The 22,491-nt window shown below is 39.3% G+C and overlaps 1 protein-coding gene across 4 annotated transcripts in view; it reads right to left on the minus strand.

The window, feature by feature from the left end:
* Positions 1-22,491, minus strand: part of BMPR1B (bone morphogenetic protein receptor type 1B) — a 203,302-nt gene that overhangs the window by 139,747 nt on the left and 41,064 nt on the right. The window lies entirely within an intron of this gene.

Below are 22,491 nucleotides of genomic sequence, written 5' to 3' on the forward strand. Positions count from 1 at the left end.
TGGCTCTGATTTTAGGCCATACGACCTGTTTCTCACATCTCTCATGGATTTCATATAGTTCTTGACAATCTACCATTTGCACAAAATCCCAGGAAGATTTTATTCATTAAATCCGATGATGGTAGCAACCTCTCCTCTCTAAATAAGCTTTCAAGAGCACATGCCAATAGCAGCATTCCTGAACTACTGGCTACTGGCTTAATGTGGTTACAGCAGCTGAAATTTTGCTTTCCTCAGACATGAACAATAACAGTTCATTAATATCTGCTTAGAAACAAAAATAGTAACTGAAAATGTGGCTTTTCATATTAACGACTAGTCAATATTTCTTAAAGCTCAGTAAAATTGTTCAAGCGTATAATAATGCCACCAGTGACGTTTTGTGAACCCACACGTTTTGAAATAGAGTCTGCATACCACATCTCATTTTCCAAGTAATTTGTAGACATGGTTAGCAAGTCACAGTTCTGTGCGATGTTCTCCATTTAGCATTTACACACTAAGTGGAACGTGGTTTGTTTCTCATTGACTGTCATTATCATTTGCTGGCAGGGAAAAATAGAAGAAAGGTCTCGTTCTTTCTTCACCCACCTTACTATTTAACCTTCTGCAAAACATACTAAAGCTCATTATGTTTGTTGCAATGTTAGAACAGCTATTAGAGTGGATGATTCAGGAAGCTACACTAGTAATTCAGCTGGGTACACAGGGATAAGTGCAAGGAACTTGGGTTACTGCAGGACACCCCCAACTCCACAGCTCAGCTTCTCCTCCATCAAGCCCACTCTTGTCATCACTTCCTACCTATCCTCAGCCTACGAAAATACAGCACCTAAACCAAAGGTCACTCACACTTTTGATTCTTTTTTTTCCCTTTAAAAACACGTTTCTCTACTTTGATGCTGCTTTTGTTGCCACTCAGGTTGTAACGCTGGTTACAACCCACCATGGTTGAACATATTTCACCTTCCTCTCTCTGCGGGACAAAGCAAATGAGTGGCATTCATTCCCACCCCACTATCTGTGAAAGGACTCAGATCCCCAGGCAGGTAAAACCTCTGTACTTGAAATGAGAGCTGCTCTGTGAGTTAATCCCTACATGTAGACCTCTAACCTGCACTGAATCATTTTCTACGTCAGAGGAGCACTTGGGTACAGAGTTATACCCATCTAAACCAGCAGCAGGATCAGTGTAAGGTGCACAGACATGAACATCTTGCAAAGTTGCGTGTAACATTTACTGGCAAACTGCTCCAAGCCAAAGCAGAAGTGAAGGGATAAAGACACCCTCTGTCAATTGTCATGGCTCTTAAAGTGGCACAATAAGCAGTAAAAGGGTTACACAGTCTGATCTCCACCCTGCTGGGAATCGACACCTCATACAGCAAGGAGCGGGGGCTCCTACCTTTCTGACCAGGTTTCCCGAACACAGGCATTGCCACACGGCACTTCTGCAATAAACCTTCTACATCTGGCACGAATTTACAGAGGTGCTGACCCATGAAGATGAAACAAACACCCTCCAGGCCCCACAGGCTAATCCATACTCCTGTTCCAAATCCAAAGCACATTTGTTGACTGTGCTTTCTCAAACAAAGAAGTGTATAAACCACATGTATACTTAATGAAAGAACTGCATAAATAAAACAACTTCAAATTTGTCAAAATGATATGCCACTATAGGGTTTTGTAGTAAGATACCTATGTATGTAGTCAAACTTTTGCTCAACGCAGAGACAAGTAAAGTATGAGTCTTGCTAAAACACAGGCAGGCTATTAATATTAAGCTGCTGTTTTTCAGATTAAGGAGTGAGGAAGGTTCTATTTTAAGAGTTTTATTAAAACACAAAAGCATAGAAGACCTCCAGCGTATTTTTACTATTACTTTCTATTACACCTAAGGCCCTATCATTCAAATTAAAGATAAATATTATCATTCCAGTTCACTGCTATTATACCAGCTATTTTTCCCCCCTACGATCACTATCCTTTTTTTCCCCTCTTTTTTTTTTTTTTTTCCACTCTTTATGGCCGCAGTGCAAAAATCCAGCTAAGGCAGAAGGTCGGCACCGTGCACAAAGCCAGCACTGAATCGGACTCGTGGGCCCCATCTCCTGCTCTGTGGTGCCTTTCTGAAAGGGAGCGTGCAGCTCAGCCTGCGATGTTGTGCTTGGACGCCATACAGGTCTCCAAAGGAAAAAAAACAACAAAACCAACCACATCACCTTGTTTTCATTCCAGCCATGTTGACATAAAGGCTGTAAAGATCCCCATCAGCAGGTTATTTCTAACCTCTTGCCTCCTTCCCACCTCCCATGCACAGCCCCTGTGGTACCAACCTGCTGTTCTCTACAGCAGTAAGGGTTAAACATCTGGCCGCAAAGGGTTAAACATCTGGCTGCAAATTGCCCGTGCTGCAGGCTTGGAGCTGCAACTATTTGTCTCAGCTGAAGAAGGAAGGCAGAAACAGTTAATTGCATCTAAGCCCAACTCTACTGGTATGGCAGTTTTTGTCATAGCATCATCCCTTGGCATCTGGGCAAAACTGGCCAACAAGTCCGTTTTTAGCTGGAGTAATGTTTGTAGTGAATTAGCTGGTATTTATCTGACTGACTCTGATATGGGTCATTGAACTTCACCCAGCTTCTCCTCACAAAACAGAGCGAAGTGTGAGCTGGCAGCTTGTGGCTCCTTGTGTACTCGTACATCGCTCACAGCCCTGCAGACAGAGCGAACAAGCACATTTCCTACAAGCTCTTCAGGGTAGGGACCACGGCTTCACTTTGAACCGTAAAGTACCCCAAGCAGTGCAGCAAGGAGCTCCCTGGGCAGCACATCTAGGCAGTGTGTCAGTACAAATGATAAATAATAAGAAAAAGCAAAGCAAGCTCTGTTTTCACACACGTTGTTGCAATTCTGCAGATTTAATTGGCAGAAGAAGACATACACCAGCTGACGAGGTCTGCTGAGGCTTCTGCACATCGCTCAGCACACGCTGCATAGAGCAAGGAAGCTGTTTCAAGTCACGCTGACAAAGATGTACTTTGCATTTGTAAGCAAGCATGACAGCAGACTGAATAACAAGCTACATACTCCTGATGGTTTAAGGACTGCTGCTGTGCCCCACTGGAGCCCAGGAGAATTTCACTACATGGCTTAAGACCACTGCATCTGGCCCTTGTCCCCTCAGGTGACACCTCCCCATCTCGGCGAGGCACAGGCAAATGCCATGTTTGACATGCCTCGGCTTTTGTAGCTTGGTTTTATCTATATTATGCATTATTAAAGTGGCAGAGATCAGCAGGAGAATGCACTTGAAATCAGTCTAAATTCATCAAGATAAATACCTGACCTTCTACTCCAAACTTTAGGAAACAAGAGCATTTCCCTCATATCCTAGCACAGCATACATTTGGGCTTGGGGTATTTTTTTTGGTTTATTTTTAAAAACTTTTTTCTCCTCCACATATTTGAATAAGATGAAATCAACACGGCTATTTTGATTTCTCTTTCTCCAGCAGCACTTACCAGCTCACAGGCCCTCATCCCTGAGCAGTTAACCTCAAACTAGCTGGAAACCTGCAAACCTAAAGCACTCTGTGAGCACCACATTGTATAGATAGCCCTTACAGAGCTACACAATTCCTGACCCCTAAGTCCAGCCTATGTGCCCTCTCTAACCATGGTCTCATTCAATATATTCAATATTCACACATATGACATTGGTAATTTGATGTTACATTAAAACATGTTTCTTAAGAGGTATTTGTAAGAGAAATCACCTTCCCAGGGGTTTTAACTTCACGGGGGTTTATTTTTATGCTTCTAGTCCATCAATACAGTGCCAAGGAGCGATGTAGTGTTGCTTATATTAAAAGCTGTTACCTTTTCATTTGATATTCATGGTTAAGATTCTTAAACTATGAAGCAATCATAGGTGTATTTGCAAAAATCCAGAATTCTTGCAAACAGATCTGCCCTGCTGATGTACCCATAATTCCCTTCTCACGTGTCTGTTGTAAAGTTTGAACGAGAGGCAGCATTTCTGGGTTTAGTACAAACTATCACAGATGTACTAGGTATTATCTGTGAAAATGCATCAACAGTAACATCCCAGAAAGGGGTATAAAGTTTTCAACCTTCAGAGCTCCTTAAGAAGGAGCATAACTACAGTAACACCAGGATATAAATATCTCCTACTTTTACCTCATGCACAAATCCAACAGCCATCTGCTTCACACACCTATTCCATCTTTACTGCAAGTCTTTATCTTCACCTTTACATGTCCCTGATACACATTAATTTGTCACGGGACACTGTCGGAAGGTTGTCTGATGATATCTAAAAAGAATGTCTCAGATTTCATGCTGTCTGTAATAAACTTATTACCGCTCTTCTGATATACTTAGTCCATGATAACACTCCTGCTCAGGATTATTTTTGGCTTGGATCACAGCATTACTTGTATGTTGCTTTTTTTAATGTGCTTATTAGGATTGTGAACTGAGGAGGAAAATCATTTCCTCGGTGGAAGCCTCCAAAATGAGAGAATGTCCTCCAAGTGAAAATTCCAGCTTTTATGAACCCTTCTTAAATTTAAGTCCTACACTGGGAAAGGAAAACAGAGGGATGTAATTGGCCATCGCTTGGTTCAAAAATTAGCTCAAAGGTGTCAGTTCATCTCCCACCAGATATCCTATTTCATGTGTCCATCTAGGAAAAGCAGGTTAATGACTGCAAGTGTTAGCATCCTTGAATGCCTATTCTGAACGACAGCTACAAAGGTAGCAAGAAGACACACTTTAGAGATCAGAAAAACTTATTGTCTGCCGTGCAACCACTATGCCTGTGCAAATTAAGGTGATTTACAGCAGCATTTGTTTTTCTTCCTTGAGTATCATCTCTCACGTCAGCTCTGCTGGAATTGAGTGCAGATTTCCTACTAGCTTCAACAGAAGGACCACCAGGCTACTAATGCTCTAGACAGAGACTGTAATGGGTACGAAAACTACTGCAACTTGCACAGACAGAAGTATCAGAGTCAGTAGCCATCAAAAAATTCTGTCCTGGAAGATGAAACACTGTAGAAATCATGAAAAGTTCTCTCTTGGCTTCTGTGGTTCTTTCCCCTCGTTTTATTTTTACTCAGTGTCTGTGAGATACAGCTCTGTATGTGTTCAAAACTAACTGGCAGCATCGTTAGAAAACTTGCACTGTTGTTTTGATATCAAAACTATATATTTCTAGTTTCCTACGAAAATCTTGAATATTTATTGTGGAAAACGAAGGTTAAATAGAACATGTATACACCCTATGACAAAGAAAATGAGTCTTATGTTAGCTTCATAGATGTAGGAAATGGTTCAGCTTATCTGAGTGAAAATGGCATCGCTCTAATTCTGCTAAAGCCAGCAAAATAGTTCTTGGGAAGAACCCTATAACTTTGTTAGATTTATACCCACTGCATCTTATTTTTTTAAATAATAAAAGCTTTTGTAGGTATTATAACCATCCCATACTAAAATAAAAAATCTCTACCCCGGGACAATTTTACAGTTTTATTCTGCACACTGTGTCAGGCCAGTATCAGTATTTACACACTAAGTTACTGCAGGCTGACATATTCATTGAACACGTGCCTTAGACTGAACACTCCATTCTTTTGTTTCATTTGCAAATCTCTCCCTCCCTGACTATCAACATGACAGGAGGTACTACCAGCTACTATTACATGTTCAGCAGAAAATCTGAAATACTGAGAGAAACACCAAAACTACTCTTTCCTGTGTTTAACATTCTATGATTCAGAATAATAAGATGCTATATTGACACAATTTGTCGCAAGGATTATGAATCTTCGACTGTTGAACCAGCAAAGATGCTGCTGCTGCACTACCAGGTGTGCAAGTGTTATCAAAGCCCAATTAACCTCAGGTGTTTCTAGTTCACTAAACATCCTCTCCAACATGTGACTCTTGAAAATGGAGGCAGATAATTGTCAGTTTCTTCATGACTGAAAATACCAGCTGGATCATCCAGGTTAGAAAATTTCTGGTCTTTCAAATTGTGAGTTTGTGGACAGTGGCTCTGTTTACAAAAATACAAAACAAAAGCTAAATAAAACTACATGAAAAGGCAAAAGTGTTGTCAACGGTTACCTTGTAACGCAAATACACCTTTGCTTTTAATTTTTTTCTTTTCCTATCACTCTGCATGTACATTTTTGTTGTTCCGCAATTACGAAGGTATCACATTCACAATGGGAGAGATTTATTTTAGATGGCTTGATTCTCTATTAACATGGTCACTTTTAAATATCACAGCTAAGTCCTCACTAGGGGGATAACTCTTTAAATACATGTGTAATATGATCTAAAGTCTGCAGCAATTCAGAATCCACACTATTAAAAAACGACTTGTTTCATTTTTATTGCACAGTTGAGCTGGTCAAGGAGATTCTGATAGTAAGGAGTGATCACTGATTTTCAGGGGTGCAGCAGAGGAGGCAGTAACTGAGAAAATACAGAGACTGAAGCGCTGTCAAGAGCAAAGGCAATGGTTGTTGTGTGGTTCAGGCCAGCTTTCAACTAGCACGTGCTTTCCCCACACCAACCAGGACATTGCAACCTCTGTCAATGCTGACATTGAAGAATTTGGCTCTGAGTGGAAAGCTCTTTCACTGCGTTTTATGAAATAAAGGGCTTTGACACCTTCGGAGGATTGTAGAGACTAAGGAACTCTGATTTTGCTGGGTTCTCACTGCTTCCTCTCCCACGTCAGTGGCAGGAACGTAATACAATAAAGACTATTGTGGGTAGAAAGGAGCCAAGATAAACCTGACAGGACTCACCTGCCACAGACTTCCAAGGTTCAGAGCAGCTCCACAAGCCAACAACCCATGAGTTATTCGTGTCTCAAAACTGATGCAAGTCGCTCGGCACCACCGAACGGAGATGAAAGCAATGCTGTGCAGAAGGCTTTTATTCTGAATGTCTATCTCTCCCTAATCCTCCACTGTACAACAAATCTTGCACCACGAGGAAGAGGATTAAGTGAGCCAGTGTGTTTTCCAGACTCTCTGATTTAGATGAGGAGGAGTTTTAGAAATGTCAAGGAGCATGCGGTCTATGAAGAAAAACAACAGAAATCTCTTACTATGTATTTCTGTTTGTTTTCTGGCTGAAATATCAACTCTGAAACTGGTCTCCTCCAAAAAAAAGACACTGACAATTTGACAAGAAAGAATATTAGCAATATTAATTAACAATACTTATTGGGACAGTTCAATGGATTTCAAAGGCAGAGGCAGCATTCTCTGTCTTGGCATGGCCACAGACAAAGCTTAACTACATCTGGCATTGAAGACCAATACAATATTTAAAAATACAGCTATGAACCTTGTAAAGAACAGGAAAAAGCACTAAAGGGAAGCAAGAAGCTTTCCACGAGATTAAATATTACGGTGGTGGAAATCCATGTTGTGTAATACAACAGTGAACATGAGGCATTCAGGGATGTGTCCAGTAAACTTTAAAACTTGAAGAAACACCAGCCTTGCTATACAAATTTGTTGCTCAGCCACTCAGGATATTGAACAGAATATTCTCGCCAAGACCAATAGTTCATTTTTGCTGCCTCTGGAACCTTTTTAGTCAAGTTTCCAGCTCTCAAGTTCAGGATTTTGTTAATATCCCACCTCATAACTTTATTCTACCATCTCTTTGGATGTGGGCATCAGATATTTTGAAGACAGCACCAACACACTTGCTTTGAGAAATTCAGCTATTACAGCCATATAGTGATTACTCTTTCTTTGGTGGCTGTGAAACAACCAAAACAAGAAATCTACATCTACCTTAAGCAAGATAATAACAAGAAAACATGCAGCTAGGTTTGGGAGCTCATTAGCAAAAAGCACAGACATACAGACATTCCCTTACACAAAACCTCTTTCACCAGCATCAGATATAGAATACTTTCGGCATTTGTCACTTCTCAGGTCTGAGTTTCCAGCACGCTCCTTGTTATATGCAATTAGCCCCATGCCAAGGTTTGGTACATTTCGTAATAAATCTCTGACCACATTTGCTTGGGGCTTGGCAGCTCTGGAAAGGCTCTATTCATGGGGGCAGCAGCAAGCCACAGGGCTCACCACACCACACAACTCACTCGCAGAATTCCAGCACGTTACAGATTTCAACAAGCCATCCCCTCCCTCCTCCTCTCAAACAGCCTGACATATGACTGTGATTAAGTAGGATATGAAAAAGCTCCAATCCATTTTTCTCTTTTTCATCCCTCACCTCCCTCTTTCCACCTCTTTCCCCTTCAGACATCCCCCCCAAGAAAACCCTCCCTTCTCTCCCAGCACTGCACGTTAGGTAGGAATCCGTTTATTTAGAACAGTAACCATCTGTTCCTTGCAGGAAGGCTGTCTCTCCTTCTCAGTATTTTCTTGGCTGGGAAAGCACCTGAGAAGACCAGCAAAACCAACAGCAGCAGAAGCAACCACTGGCCATTGAGCCTTCTATTCACAGACAATGCAAACAGAAGAAGAAATTATTGCATATTTCCAGCATTCAGACAGCTAAACTGATGAAGAGAAAGCTGGGAGAGACACCATGCAGGCACAAAAGCCACAGAGAATATGAGTGGGGAAAACAGTTATCTCCATGGTATGGTATGCATACTGGATTTCTCTTCACACTGCACTGGGGGTCATGATAGCTCATCCCAAAACCCATTCAGAAGAGAGCAGAGCATCAGGTAAAAAGCTCTCATCATTCTTAGGTAGCAACATTGCAACTAGACCTCAAGTGAGCTGCTTCTTTACCTAAGAAAGGCTGAAAAACTTCTGGTAACTCTGTATTATATTTCACAGGAGGGAACCCCAGCTTTTACAGTAGCACATGGTTTGATTCAGGTTACCTGCACAGCAACTTGCAGCAGTGCAAAAGCACCTTTGCTTGTGCTTCAGTCATCATTTCAGCTCCAGACAAAATGTTCCCAAAGCTTCCTCTTCTTTCTTGGCAACTTTTGCCCTTCTGCCTAAGGAACTGCCACAGAAATAAATGGGACACTGCTAAGCTTCAACACCTCCATTGCTCCTCTTTGTCAGGCAAAAGATGGACAAAATGACATGTAGAGGGCATAAGCTAAGCTCGAAAGAAGAGCTGTAGCTCAAGAATACAGTCAAGAATGAAGAGAGAGGTCACGTTGTGTTAACAGGCCAGGTTTTCTGCAGGTGTCATTTCTCCTGGATTCTCTCCTTTCAGAATCCATCCTTCCTAAAGAACCTTCCTTCTGCCAGAGGCTGTTCATGGCAAAGCCTGCATCCAAATTACAACTCTCCCCTTTCAACGTGATGAAGAATAAAATCATGCCATAGTTGACTACACCCAAAAGGCAAAGCCTAATGAGAAACTTAAAGAGAAATGAAAGCAGGAGTTTATCTCATTACTATCTTTTCCTTGTTAACCTACCTTTCACCTCGCAAAAACACTAACCTAAATACGCATCCTAATTTCATGTCATCACCTCGCTTGCCTGGAGCCACTGAATATCAGAATCCACGGTGAGATCTCTTCGTTTTTGTTTGGTTTTGTTTTGTTTGTGTTTTCTTCTTACTCCATTATTTACTGAATCCAAGTACTTTAAAAACAGTAGAAAAACTGCCTATGGCACAGTGAGGTCAGACAATACTCCTCAACAAACCATAGCAGCCACAGAACGTATTTGATTCATCTAAAGACAAGTCAAACTTGCCTGAGACATATAGAGCTATGTAGCTTGTGCATAATCTCCTTTAAAAAGTCAAGTTCACCCTCTGCTCAACTAGTGCGTGTTCTTGCACACCAGCTCGGTTTCCTACAACAAGGACGCTGCTTCATTCCTGACTTTTGGAGAACTCAGTTACATAGCACCACATCATGTCTCCAAGGTTCCTATTTTCCTCAACACAAAGCACTGTTGTAATGGGATCAAAAGCTGGAAAAGTTGAAAGTCTATTTGCTAAGTTCTACCAAGTTGCTAGAGATATCCACCACACACAGGCTATTCCTTTGTTAATTAAAGTGAGAAAAACTGGAATCAGAGTTTCTGCAACTTGCTCTTCTCACCAACCGTTAGTCTTGCTTTTAAATTCACCAAACCTTCTGCAGACAGCAGAGAAGTGTAGATGTTTGTCCTGGTTTTGTTAAAAACAAGTTTCTCTTTTAGTGAATCTGCCTGTCAGCTAAAGTCTTCATATTAGTTGCATTTTCCTGGAGAACCCAACACATGTTTTGGTAAACCTAGCAATGGAATGCAAACTTATTGATAAGCACGGATGGACATCTCGCGAGAGGGGCAACGAGAAAACTGATGACTGAGAGACTGACCAACGGTGTATAACATTCCATTCACGTGAATACTTCATATAAAAGTGGGAGATCACGAGGATCTCGCCCCTTTTTTCCTCATGGCTGACATTAGGAGAGGACCTTGCTGGTCGTCCCTGCGAACTGAGGCCAGTGACAGACTGAATCCAGCTCCGGTTGGCTGCAGAGTCTAATCCAGGACTTTGGGTGCTGGCTCTGCAGTTGCTGAGACTTACAAGATTAGTTTTGTATATTTTGTATTATTTTCTCTATTCTTATTAGTAGCATTAGTAAAACATCTTTAACTTTTCCAACTCTCTTCTCTCTGTCCTTCTTTCCCTCCCGATCGCCTGTCCTGAGCGGGAAGGGGGGAGAGGGAGGGGCAAAAGGGGGAAGTGGGGGGGAGAGGAGGTTAACAATACATCTGCCAGGGTTTGATTGTCACCCCGCAATCTTAACCCTCGACAATGTTTTACATGAGCATGAATGGCACCAGCCCTACTCAGAGGCACAAAGCTTGACTTTCCCTGCAAGTCCAATCCATCTGTTTTTACAAATACGTACACTTAACTTTAATCTAAGCACTATTTACAAAAAGACATACAGACATAAAAGAGCGTAATAAATTAATAGCTCACAAGAGGCAACAATGACTAATGACAAATCTTACTCTCCTTTCCAAAGGGTTGGCCCAAGGGAACACAGCAGATAAAATTACCTAAGTTGACTTTCTGTGTTCCTGTTAAACCAAAACTTTAGTGTATTCTGAACTGTCTGTGTGATGTTTCCCAGCTGGAAGACATAAGCTTTTCTAAATGAGTCAGGACTTTAACATGACCTTACAGCCGTCATCTTCTTTGATACAGCCAAGGGATATGCTCGTTAGTTTATATAGGGTTTACTTATCCATCAAATTCTCCTGCCTGGACACTTACGTTGCCTACTTGTGGCCCTACTGTCAATACAGGCTGTAAAAATCTCTCCAGTAATCCAGATCCTGGTCATGGACAACAGTCAGTGAAACTGTAAAAAGCAGTTGTGCAAAACCCTTCATGGGTAATTACTGAATTATTATTTAATTACTGAATTTATTGAATTTAATTACCGAATTAAATGGTCTAATGTAAACAAATATGCTCTATAAACTGTTCTAAATCCACATGCTCATCCTGTGTTTCTTTTCTTGGATGAAAATTGCCACCAGTGATTATTTTCGTCTGCCAAATTTGTAAATACAAATGATGACTGTGACTTGAACCAAAGCTTCAAGTTCAGAGTCAAAACAAGACAATACTCTCGAATTCTTGACACATGCAGCTGCATGTATACATCAGTTCTTGAGAGCTCATTTTCAGTGTATTTGTTGACATAAACATCGTGGTTAGAGTGTTATAAAATTAACAAATGAAAGTGCTGTTTATTCTCTAACCCAGATAAAAGCAAATGGCATTCACCAGAGTTTTTCACCTCCCACATCTCGTGTTGCAGGGATCACTTACTGAATCTGCATAGGCGTTTCTGTTCACTTTATCCTGCACTGCAATGTGATTATACCTAGAAGAAGAGCATGTGTGCATGTACACTTGTGACTGAAATATGACAATTATTTTCTCCTCTCAGAATTTTCTCTTTTTTCCTCCCTAAACTACCTTTTCCAACACATTTCCCACTTCTTTTCTTAGAGCTGAACTGTTCATTTTCATTATCCTGCATCCCACTTCAACAAACTGTTATCAACCTTGTGTCTACTAAAAGCCTGCAAGTTGACCATACTTTATTAACAAATAGCCACAATGAAATTGAAAGAAAGGACACAACTTTAAACCCTTTGTTGATTCCATTTCCTCATGTGAAATATTCCTGCAACATTGTCTCCCTGAGGGTGCAATTCCACATACATTTACTCCAATAAGGCTGGTACTCCCCATCCTATAACAGATTTTGCAACATTTCTGTCATCCACTGTGCTCAGCCACATGTTCCAGAGTACAGGTTGCAGCTCAGCACAACACCAGTTATGCTTATCAATCATACCATCAATAAATTCCCATTTTTTAAAAAAATAATTAAATTAATAATATAGTAATATTTAGTGTGTAGTAATCATAATTGTAAGCTGTGCTTCACAGGTGGTAACTGCAGTTTCTCGGTGCTCGGTGCCTATAAAAGCAGCAAAAACTCAGCTGAACTGGTACCAAGCCATTCTCCCAATACAAAAAAAAAAAAGTCTTAAAAACTTTTTTGAAAGTAATTTTATCTTGATCGATTTCATGCCAGATCAGGTATCATCCTTCTTCCTGCAGCTGGTACAGGGCAGCTATAAATACCTCATTATGTGCTCCTGCCAAGCTGATGAAAACGCGAGCAAGTCCTCACATCTGACCTGGTTCACATTCACTTGGCTGCAGATACACTGACAAATATTGATGAACATGGCACCGTTTGACTCTTCACAACACCCAGGATTCGCTCACCAGTATCTGGGATCAATACAACCATTTCTACAATACATTAAAAACGGGAATTGCGGCTGCAATGTTAATTTAGCCTTATTTCAACATATGTAAATGAATCAAATAATGTTTCAAATGATTACTGAATTAAAAAAAAAAAATCTTATCACACGCAATCAAAATTTTTTGGCAAATTTTAAGGCCTTAGATCTGATGGGAAACTTCCACTTCACTTCAGTGGAGCCTTTAATCTCTTACCTGTAGTTCATTCAGCTCCAGCTTAGACTTGACAAATTCCTGCCAGCTTTGCCATGTCACTTGATAATAAACTGTGCATTTTCACTGAAGGTAACTAAAAGCTGGAGCTTTTGATGAGTGCCTGCAATTACATTTTCATTTCCCTTTGTCGACTACGTACGTAAGTGCTGTAAATCTCTATCATTTTAAATAAGGTCTTCAAGGGTAATTTTGGCAGCCAAACAGGAACGTGGATCATGTTTGAAGTCCTGTAGGTGTGTGGTGCTTTGGGTTTTTTTTTTTTCCTTTTGAATCTTTTGGACTCAGATCTGAAAGTTTCAAACAAATTCATTGCTCGCCTATCTCAGATTACATTTTAATTGTAGCTTTTAACTACACGTAGGTTAATGGAGGGAAACTGAAGAGAAAGTTCTTTGAGTATACATTCAGATTGAGAGACTTTACTGGAACAGTTTCTTTTGCACTGCTGAACTTCATATTGATGTGACACCTATAAGTACTGTTAAATGCAGTTAGGGGGAAAAAAAGCCTTTAAAATAAACCTGATGCATTTCAGAGTGTTTTTAAAAAGTTATCTACAGCGTATAATCATTTAAAATCCAAATGTAACTTCACAATTCATGGTGTTATGGAAACAACCTCCCAAATCTCCATATTTGCCACCTCTTATTGTTTAAAGGGTTTTTTTAATTCTGTCAAAAATTCCCACACTGTGTGTGTATACACATAAAAATATACATTTAGATACATATATTTCTATTCCGAGAACTAGAAAGTCTCATAGGACTACCTGGTGATCTTATTTACTGATTTATTTTGCTTTCGGCCATCAACAAATTTATTCTGTCCCAGTCAATAAACATTATGGCCTTCATAAAAAAACATTCTCTAGGTGGCCTTTATTCATAAAGCCTCATTGACAATATTTGCGTGTCTGTCTGTAAACAGTAAAGATATATGTGGAATAACAGTATTTATAGGTGTCATGTGTTTGTTAGTGTTTTAAATATGTATAATTTATTTGGAGAAAATTTGCATCACTGCAAAAAGCTCAAGACTAAAACCAGTTTCTCGCAGCTTTGATGAAGTGACACTTTCTGTTGTTGCAGCTTTGCAATGTTCATTGCAGTCAGTTTTTCCTTCTTGTGCATGATATTTATAACAAACATAATTAGGTAAATGCAGCTGGAAGACCATTAAAGTAGAAAAAGTAGGAATCACCTATTACATCTGTTTTTCATAACAAAGGCCATACTGAACATTCAGTCCCATTTATCTATGGTGATATTCCCAAGAGGGAAGCCCAACATCTAACCTGAAAAACTGCAAGGTGTCTTAGAAAAGGTGTACAGAAAATTAAATTTGGAAATAAAATATTTTAATATTAAAACTTACAGGAAACAAATATATAAGTACTCAATTTGTTAACTATTTAAAATAATATACCAATGTGAAGGTGAAGATATTTGAGGGTTTTGACGTCTTATTATCAAGAAAATGTTTTGTTAGATGAAAGTGGTGGAACAGCGCATCTACACTAAAGAATTCACAAAACAGATACCTGTAATACATAGTGCTGCAAAACCTAAAAAGCAGAACTTTTGAAGAGCTGAAACTGCAAAAATACATTTCTTGAATGTAAACTAGCAGTAAAAAAACCATAAAATAACATATTGAAGGAGAACGCTGTGAACGGTGCTCAACCACCCACTGCCATTGATGGGATGAGGACACACCACACGTTCCCCTTGCTGCACAAAGTTCTCCGACTTCAGAGGCAATCTTGAAACCTGCACTCAATAATTCCAAACACACATATTCTGATGGGAAATGTAAATATGAAAGCATGCCCATTAGAGCAGAGCAGTGAGAGCAATGACTTGGACATTTGACCAAAGAGAAAGGCTTGGAACTACAGCTGTAGACTGTGCTGGAAACTTCACAACCAGTATTAAAACACTGCAGAAGATCAGTACAAAGTAAGTTCATGAAGAAATCTGACTTGAATGCTCATAATAGTTCCTTTCCTTAAGCCACTAAAATCTGTTCTGATAAGAGTTCTATTTATTCATTCAAGTTACAAATCTAATTTTTCACTGAAGATGTGAATCTGGTATATTTTAGAAAACCAATGACCATAACATTTTAAAAAGTTACCTAGAATTCAGTTTAAAGTTCTAAATACATTTTAAGATAATCCATAAAGCCTAAAAACTCCTTAAATCAGTGTGAGTTCTCCAGACTGAAATACTAAAATTTATATTCTAACTTAGAAAGCAATTGATTCATTCACAACGTATTCATGTCTACTTTATACTAGAAATTTTATGGAAATTGTCAGAAAGGTCCAGTATCTAAAAGAACCATTTACTCAATTTTCTGTAATTCATATCATCTTGACTTCCCAACCATACTATCCTACTCTGAACAAGGCTTGAAATGTTAAAAGCTTATATGAAGTTATAGTCCTGGATCCTATTACCTTTATTGAAAAATTGGTGCTTGATTTTTGTAGACCTTTTGAAAATCCAGAAACAGAGATGTGTATATTAACTCCAGCAGCATCAGGCTTCAGATGGAGCTAAATAACTTATTCCCAAAGCAAGACACTTGAAGCTAAAACATAATACACTGTGTGATTAGCAATTAGTTATTTCATCCTAAAAACTTACATGGAAAATTTTAAAAGCCTGGTTACTACCTAGCAGTATTTAAAGATCTTACAAATAGTTTACAAAAGATTTATATCTGTGCTGTATATGATAAATATAAATACAGAATTATAAACAGAACAACCTGTTTAATCTTTCCTATTAAAAGAAGCAAAGACCAACTAGCCAATAAATCTTACTGTTCGCAGAAAGCACAATGCATTTGAGAGCTATTTGCCAGCTGTAAATTGCATTGTTATTACTCACAGTATTCTTCTAAAAATCATAGCATCATATTGTGCTTTGTATAAAACCCAAAAGCTGTCAGGTACCTAACTTTTGTCATTGTCAAATATTTATCTCATCTCAGGTCGTGTCAAAATAACTATCAGAGAACTGGTGAGACTCGTGACATATGTGAACTTGTTTATTAACTGCTGAGAACCTCAGCATTTCTAACCATCTTTTTATTGATTTATATACAGGCTAATATTACAATCTTGATTTAAGCACATTTATATATGGTACCCTTTCCAAACAACATATTTGTATCCTCTCAGCAGTCTCTTCCTCAAGCTGTTGAGCAAGACAAAACCACCGCATTTTAAAGTGATGTCCCTCTCTCTTCAGAATGGTTAATTAATCAAGTCTCAGGATAAACAAACAAACAAGCAATCTTTTCTCTATTCAGTCTCAGGATCTTGGTCTCCCCTCCAGCAGCAGCTTAAGTGTGATTTTGATCTCCATCCCTCAAGTCTGGACAACCCAGTTTCTTCCTGGAATTTAAACTGCATTAATTACCACCACCACCAAAACAGCCCTCCCACCCTCCAGATCCTTGATATTACTCTTAAGGACAGTCATAAAGCTGCAAAGAAAGAAACAGACCACTGAATGGCTTTTAAACAAACGCTACCACATTTTAAACACATGCGTGTTTGCAAAAGCTCTGAGCCTCTGTTGCTCAAACCGCTTGTGGTTTCTCAGCACTTCTTTTTTGAATGATTGTGTCTTTATAAAATAAACATGTTTCAGACTACATTACTTGCATGTCTGTTGGGAATAATTACAAAATTAGCTCGTTCTAATTTACACTTGCGGGTTTTAAAAACATAACCAAACAGCATAGTGAGTCTCCTGGTGAAACCAAAGCCTAGCATGTCAAACATGGTTTAGATCATGCACATGGACTTTGATTTTCTCAGTGCAGCAGTCTGATCTCTACAGAAGGCTTAGTCCTTTGATTTTCTCTCCTAATTCTCCAAATAAGTATTTCCATTTGTAGGTCTGCAGAGGCTTTTTATTCATTCAATATGCCAATAGGTTGTGCGATATATTATACAAATAATTCAATTCCAGACACAGAGCTGTGATTATCAAAATGTGGTATCTCCACACATAGTTTCAGCAGTTTGCAATATGTTGTTCAGCTGTAACACATAACAGGACTTTTGGTTGCAGTGTCCCAAATGTGATGGAGGGACGTGCTATGGTTCCAACTTTGTTTCCTAGGAACATATTTAAGGTCCAGCTAGCGCCCTCCGAGAAACACGACTGATTTTATTGTGTCCTTCAGTCCCACTGACTTCAGTGATCTAAATTATGGATTTCCAGGAAGATAAATTATCACGTTATCACAATGCTTCTGTTGTACCACCCTGGCACAGCACATTACATTTTCGTGCATTAGGTAGTCATGACTACAGATAATTATTTCCAGGGAACTGCAGCGATCAGCTTATTTACAAAGTGTTTTCTGCTATTCTAACAGACAACACTGGTTGATGTAGTCAGTATTTTAACACTGATATGCCAGGATTCAGTTGAAATAGTCTCAGTCAGTAATAGCCAACTCTGGCATATCAAAATCTTCCTCAGTATCCATCTCTTTTGCTCTGGACTTGCCACCCAACACCTTTTCAGCACTGGACGTACAACTCTATGAATCCACAAAATGTGCATTTGTAATGAAAATTATCCATTTCACACAATGACATTTGCTTCCACTACCAGTAGCTACAACAACTTCTGTTAAGCATCCTACAGCTTGTCTTTTTATCCAAGGCCAGGGGAGACGCAAATCGTACTTTCTGTACCGAGATAAGGAGAGTCTAGTCTCTGTGTTTACATCCTGCTTTTGATCCTTCAAGGCTACAAAGGTTACATTACCCCGCCTTTGCCACCACAACTTGTTTTACCTTATTTTCACCTTTTCACAGATACCTGAACAAGTTGTTTTCCTTTCAATCACATCAAAGCTAACACTTCAGTCAGCAACTTCTCCACGCATAGTCAATGATTTCAGACTTGTTCTACGTTTCTCAAGCAGTGTAATTTCTCCTTCTTCTTTGTTTTTTTAAATAGTATTTTGAGGGGTTTGGTTTCACTTGGGGTTTTTTTTGGTACTACTTCTCCTGCAATGTAAATATATATATATATCTTAAGAGAATCTCATTCCCCACCTGTCCCAAACTTTAGTCCTACCAGGTCTAGTAATAAATCAATACCACCAACCTCCCTTTCCCCCTGCTACTTAAAAAAAGAAGCACTTTGAGGACCAAATTCTCTCAGAGTTGGGATGGTCCATTCCAGCCTGGCTTCCCAAATCCTGCATCTCACCTATCAGCAGGGGATCTAGTTAAATATTACTCTCTTCATAAGAGCACTGGTGATGGGAAGGTATTTGTGGATGCATAGGAAGGCAAACCCCTGGATTTAGTCTTCCTGAGTCATCTCCTGCCTCCCAGGACACCTCCTGCATCTCTAGTTTGAGAATCTCTGTACTTGTCTTTGTTGTGCATACACATATACACGTGTATGCATATATATGTTTGTGGATATACGAATATACATGTATCCTATATACAAAATACTTATCTATGTACATGTGTATATAGAATATATACATATAGACATATGTTTATACATATATAAATGATATAGAGACACACACACACATTTAAGCGACCGTGCAGGGTTCAAAGCACCGTAACCTACACTGCCACTTTTTAACACCCTTCACAGCGTATTTTTCCAGCACATTCTCAGGACTTGATTCATTCCCTAACCCATTATAAAATTCAATAGTAAACATTGTATTTAAAGGGCTGAACTGTACATGTGGTATTTCACCAGCATGGTTTTTCAAGCGCACTTGAGTTTACCTTCTGGCTATTCTAAAGAATGAGTAACCTGTTCCACTCCATTCAGCAACATCCACTCCTCCCCCAGCCTCTCTCTTCCGTGCCAGTCACCTTCAGACACAAAAGAAAATCAACTGTAACAGGAGAAAGAGGTGTATTTTAAACAGATACATTCTCCAGCATTTATATTTTATGGTAGTCACCTTTCCAAACTGAAAATTGCTTACCAGTAATCTGAAATGGACTATGTTGTTAGAATATGAAATGGGGAAGGTAACAAGATATTCCCTTGCAAAATTTTCTAAACAAATCAGCCTTACTCTACTGATATTTTTTCTACATTATAACATGCAACTCAGTCATGCACTGATAAACTGAAAGTCATGAGAATGTTTACTGAAGAATAGTTCCCAGTCCCAAAACATCGTACACATCACCCATCCAGCAACCCCACTGCCAGCTGCATACAGTACTAGAAATACAAATGCCACACAGTTCTTCTCCTTCTATGGATCATAATAGATCTTTCCAATTGCAGTTTACTATCTGTTTAAGAGGCCTGTTTTTATATTTTGATAATTAGATTACAATCAATTAGTGGAAATAGCCAAAATAAACAGGTGAAGAAAAAGTCCAGTTCCTGGAAAGTTAACCTCCCCCAGCAAAACAAACATTTCAGCAGTATTCAAGGGCTGTTCACACTTAAGGAAAAGAGCTACCCTATTTTCCTACTTCATTGCTGATATAACTGCATTTTGTTTCCAAAAATATCACAAAGCAGATCAAGCTGCTTTGAGCCAAATATTATTATTGGGGCAGCATTTGCTCCCTGACATGGTCTCTGTTCAGGGAGAAGACTGAGCAGAACACGCATCTGCCCTGTTGTAAACCAGACAAGTATGAAGAGTCCTGCTGCCCCAAGGGCTTCTTGATTTTGGAACAGGGTCAGGGAAGAAAGAATTAAGATGCACATGGGGAGGACTGTTGGTTTTGGACGTGAACTATGTTGTAGTGAAAAAAAATTACACCATTTGTCATAGCTGGGAGGGAAGACATCAACGAATCCTGCAGCCATCGCAAACGTGTTTAAGCTGAAGAAGTAGTTATGATATAAGGAAGCATCCGAGGCCACAAACTATAGTTTTCTTCCAGTGATACCATCAGCTGACCCTGCCTGTATAGCTCAAGTTCCTCGCACAGCTACACATAAGCACCGATTCAACACAGCCAGAAACTGCCACTGATTACTTCGGGGAATTTCTGTCATGAAGTACAATTCTTAAACCCTACTGGGTACTGATAAACTTGAGTATGAACCCCGAGCTCTTCCACTCCCACAAATTAACTAAGAGCAAGGGAAGTGCTGCTGCTCTGTGCACCCATAGGGAACTGCACACCCAGAGACTTCAGACATACTGTTTCTTTCTAAATAAAGTACAGCGAGTCAGATCTAGCCCATTACATATATCACCGAGCGAGGCTTAATGGATGCGCAAGAAGCACAGAGCGATCTCTAAGGAGGAATAACTTCTCAACATTCCAAAAATGCAAAAGCAGGCTGTTTCACCAGAGGAACGTGCTTTATACAGGCAACTGAGTCTTACAAGGGTAGAAAGAAAATTATTTGCCTCTAACCAAGAAATTAACACAGTATGTACAGTACTATTAAATATTTAAGGCTATTACTTTGAATTAGTTCTTCAGTGCAGAGAGGAAGGGGAAAAAAAATAAAGGGAAAAAAAAAAATCAGACTCAATTAGATCCTAACCCAGTAAATTCTCATTTCCTTCAACATAGGTTTTGCCAGAATGAGATTAAGCTCAGGCCATATTAATTTATCTGTAAATTATTATTAATACATTTTCATGTATGTTAGCGTAGCAATTTTTCCCCCTGCACCTTTAGCAATCTAACACTGGCACACATTCCTTCACTACAAGTCCACAAGTTCTCCAAGAGATGTACCACTTGAGCAGGAAAATGTCTTTCTCCTTTCGTGGCTGATTGAGAATTTATCCAACAGCAATTTAACCTTTGAGAATACACATGCTGAGAAAATCAATTAAAGAAAAAGAAATAAAGCACAGAATGTGAACATTCAAAATTATGGGCAATGGCTTCACAAGTCACAAGGTGGGGAAGAACAGAAGCACCAGGGTATGTTAGAAGTATCTTACTGAACTCGAGATATTTTTTTTTCTTGTATTTATGAATGCTTAAGGGATCAAAGCTGAAGTCTAAATTCAGAAACCAGTCAAATAATTTGAAATAATATCTTGATACCTAAAGTATTTTAATTGTATGTTTTGCTAAGCAAGAAGTCAATATAACTCTTAATGTCTACCTACCCAGACAAATCATAAAGGTATGAAGGTGATTATAACTCTTTCTCATTCCCTGAAGTAGCAGGCATCAGTAAATTGATAAAAACAGCATCCACACATCATTGCATGATTATGCTCCTTTAAACTACTGCTTGAAATGTTGCATAATGCTTGCAAAGAAAACCTCAAAATCAGCTTCCTCAGCACAATCACACAAAGCTGACTTTTGGTGAATCTCCCGAGTTCTCTTCCAGTTTGTTTGAGTTTTGAGTCCTTTTTCTGTACTACAAACTATTTAACTTTCGAGAAGTAGACTTACGTCTTGCTGTTCTTAATCATCTAAATATTAATATACAACTGGAGCCTTCAAACCACCATCCAGTTAAAAGCATGCTGAACAAGTCCAAAATGGATCTGCAGATATGGTCACACAATTCCTAGTGATCAGCTCATGCTCATTAAAACACATTACCACCCTCAATCAGAGACCACAGCCCCTGTCAGATGAGCAATGGTAAATGACCATGTATGAATTTCAGCCCCTTTGAATTGAAGTTGAAACAGGGTTGTGCACCCTACCTTGACAGATGGTCAATCTGCTATGCATGTGGCAACTATTAAACCAGACCAACCCCATTCTTTGCAGTTGTCACATCAAACCTGCCTACAAACACCTGTTAAAATTTGCCCATGGAAATATGAAAACACAGCGCTATGTTGACTTCTGCATCAAAAACTGCAACAAAGAGGTCAACGCTAAGTTGTGTGCTATACCTTTAAATGTTTCTTGCAGATTAAATCTAATACTCTAGAAAATTTATAAAATAGCAGACATTTTAGCATGACACAAAGCAAGAGTCATTGAGGAAAACACACCTGAGAAGAGTTCTGGAGTTTTGTCCCAATCTCTCTCTCTTACAAGCAGAAAAGGGATAGGCATTTGCTGCCTACTTTGGAAGGTATATCTCAATTAAAATAGGTCTCAATGTCCTTGTCTCCCCACATCAAAGCTCTGCGCACTCTTGTGACAACACAGAGTGGTAAAGACAGCATCAGGCAAGCTACACATTTTGTTTAAGAGGCGGCATGGACAGAAGTCTACTATTTTTAAGAGCTCTCGTCAATGAATGTGTGCAAGCACAATGAACTTGGGCAGGCCAGTTCAATGGCGTACAGAAAATGTCACAAGTTCCAGCAGCAGAACAAATCACTATCCACTTTGTCACACTGATCTACGGGGACTTGCTTATCTCCTGAGCTTTTACTGATAGAATTACACATTCCTTTCCCAATACAAGTTATG

The sequence above is a fragment of the Patagioenas fasciata genome, chromosome 4 (assembly GCF_037038585.1).
Source record: "Patagioenas fasciata isolate bPatFas1 chromosome 4, bPatFas1.hap1, whole genome shotgun sequence".
In the NCBI taxonomy this organism is placed as follows: Eukaryota; Metazoa; Chordata; class Aves; order Columbiformes; family Columbidae; genus Patagioenas; species Patagioenas fasciata.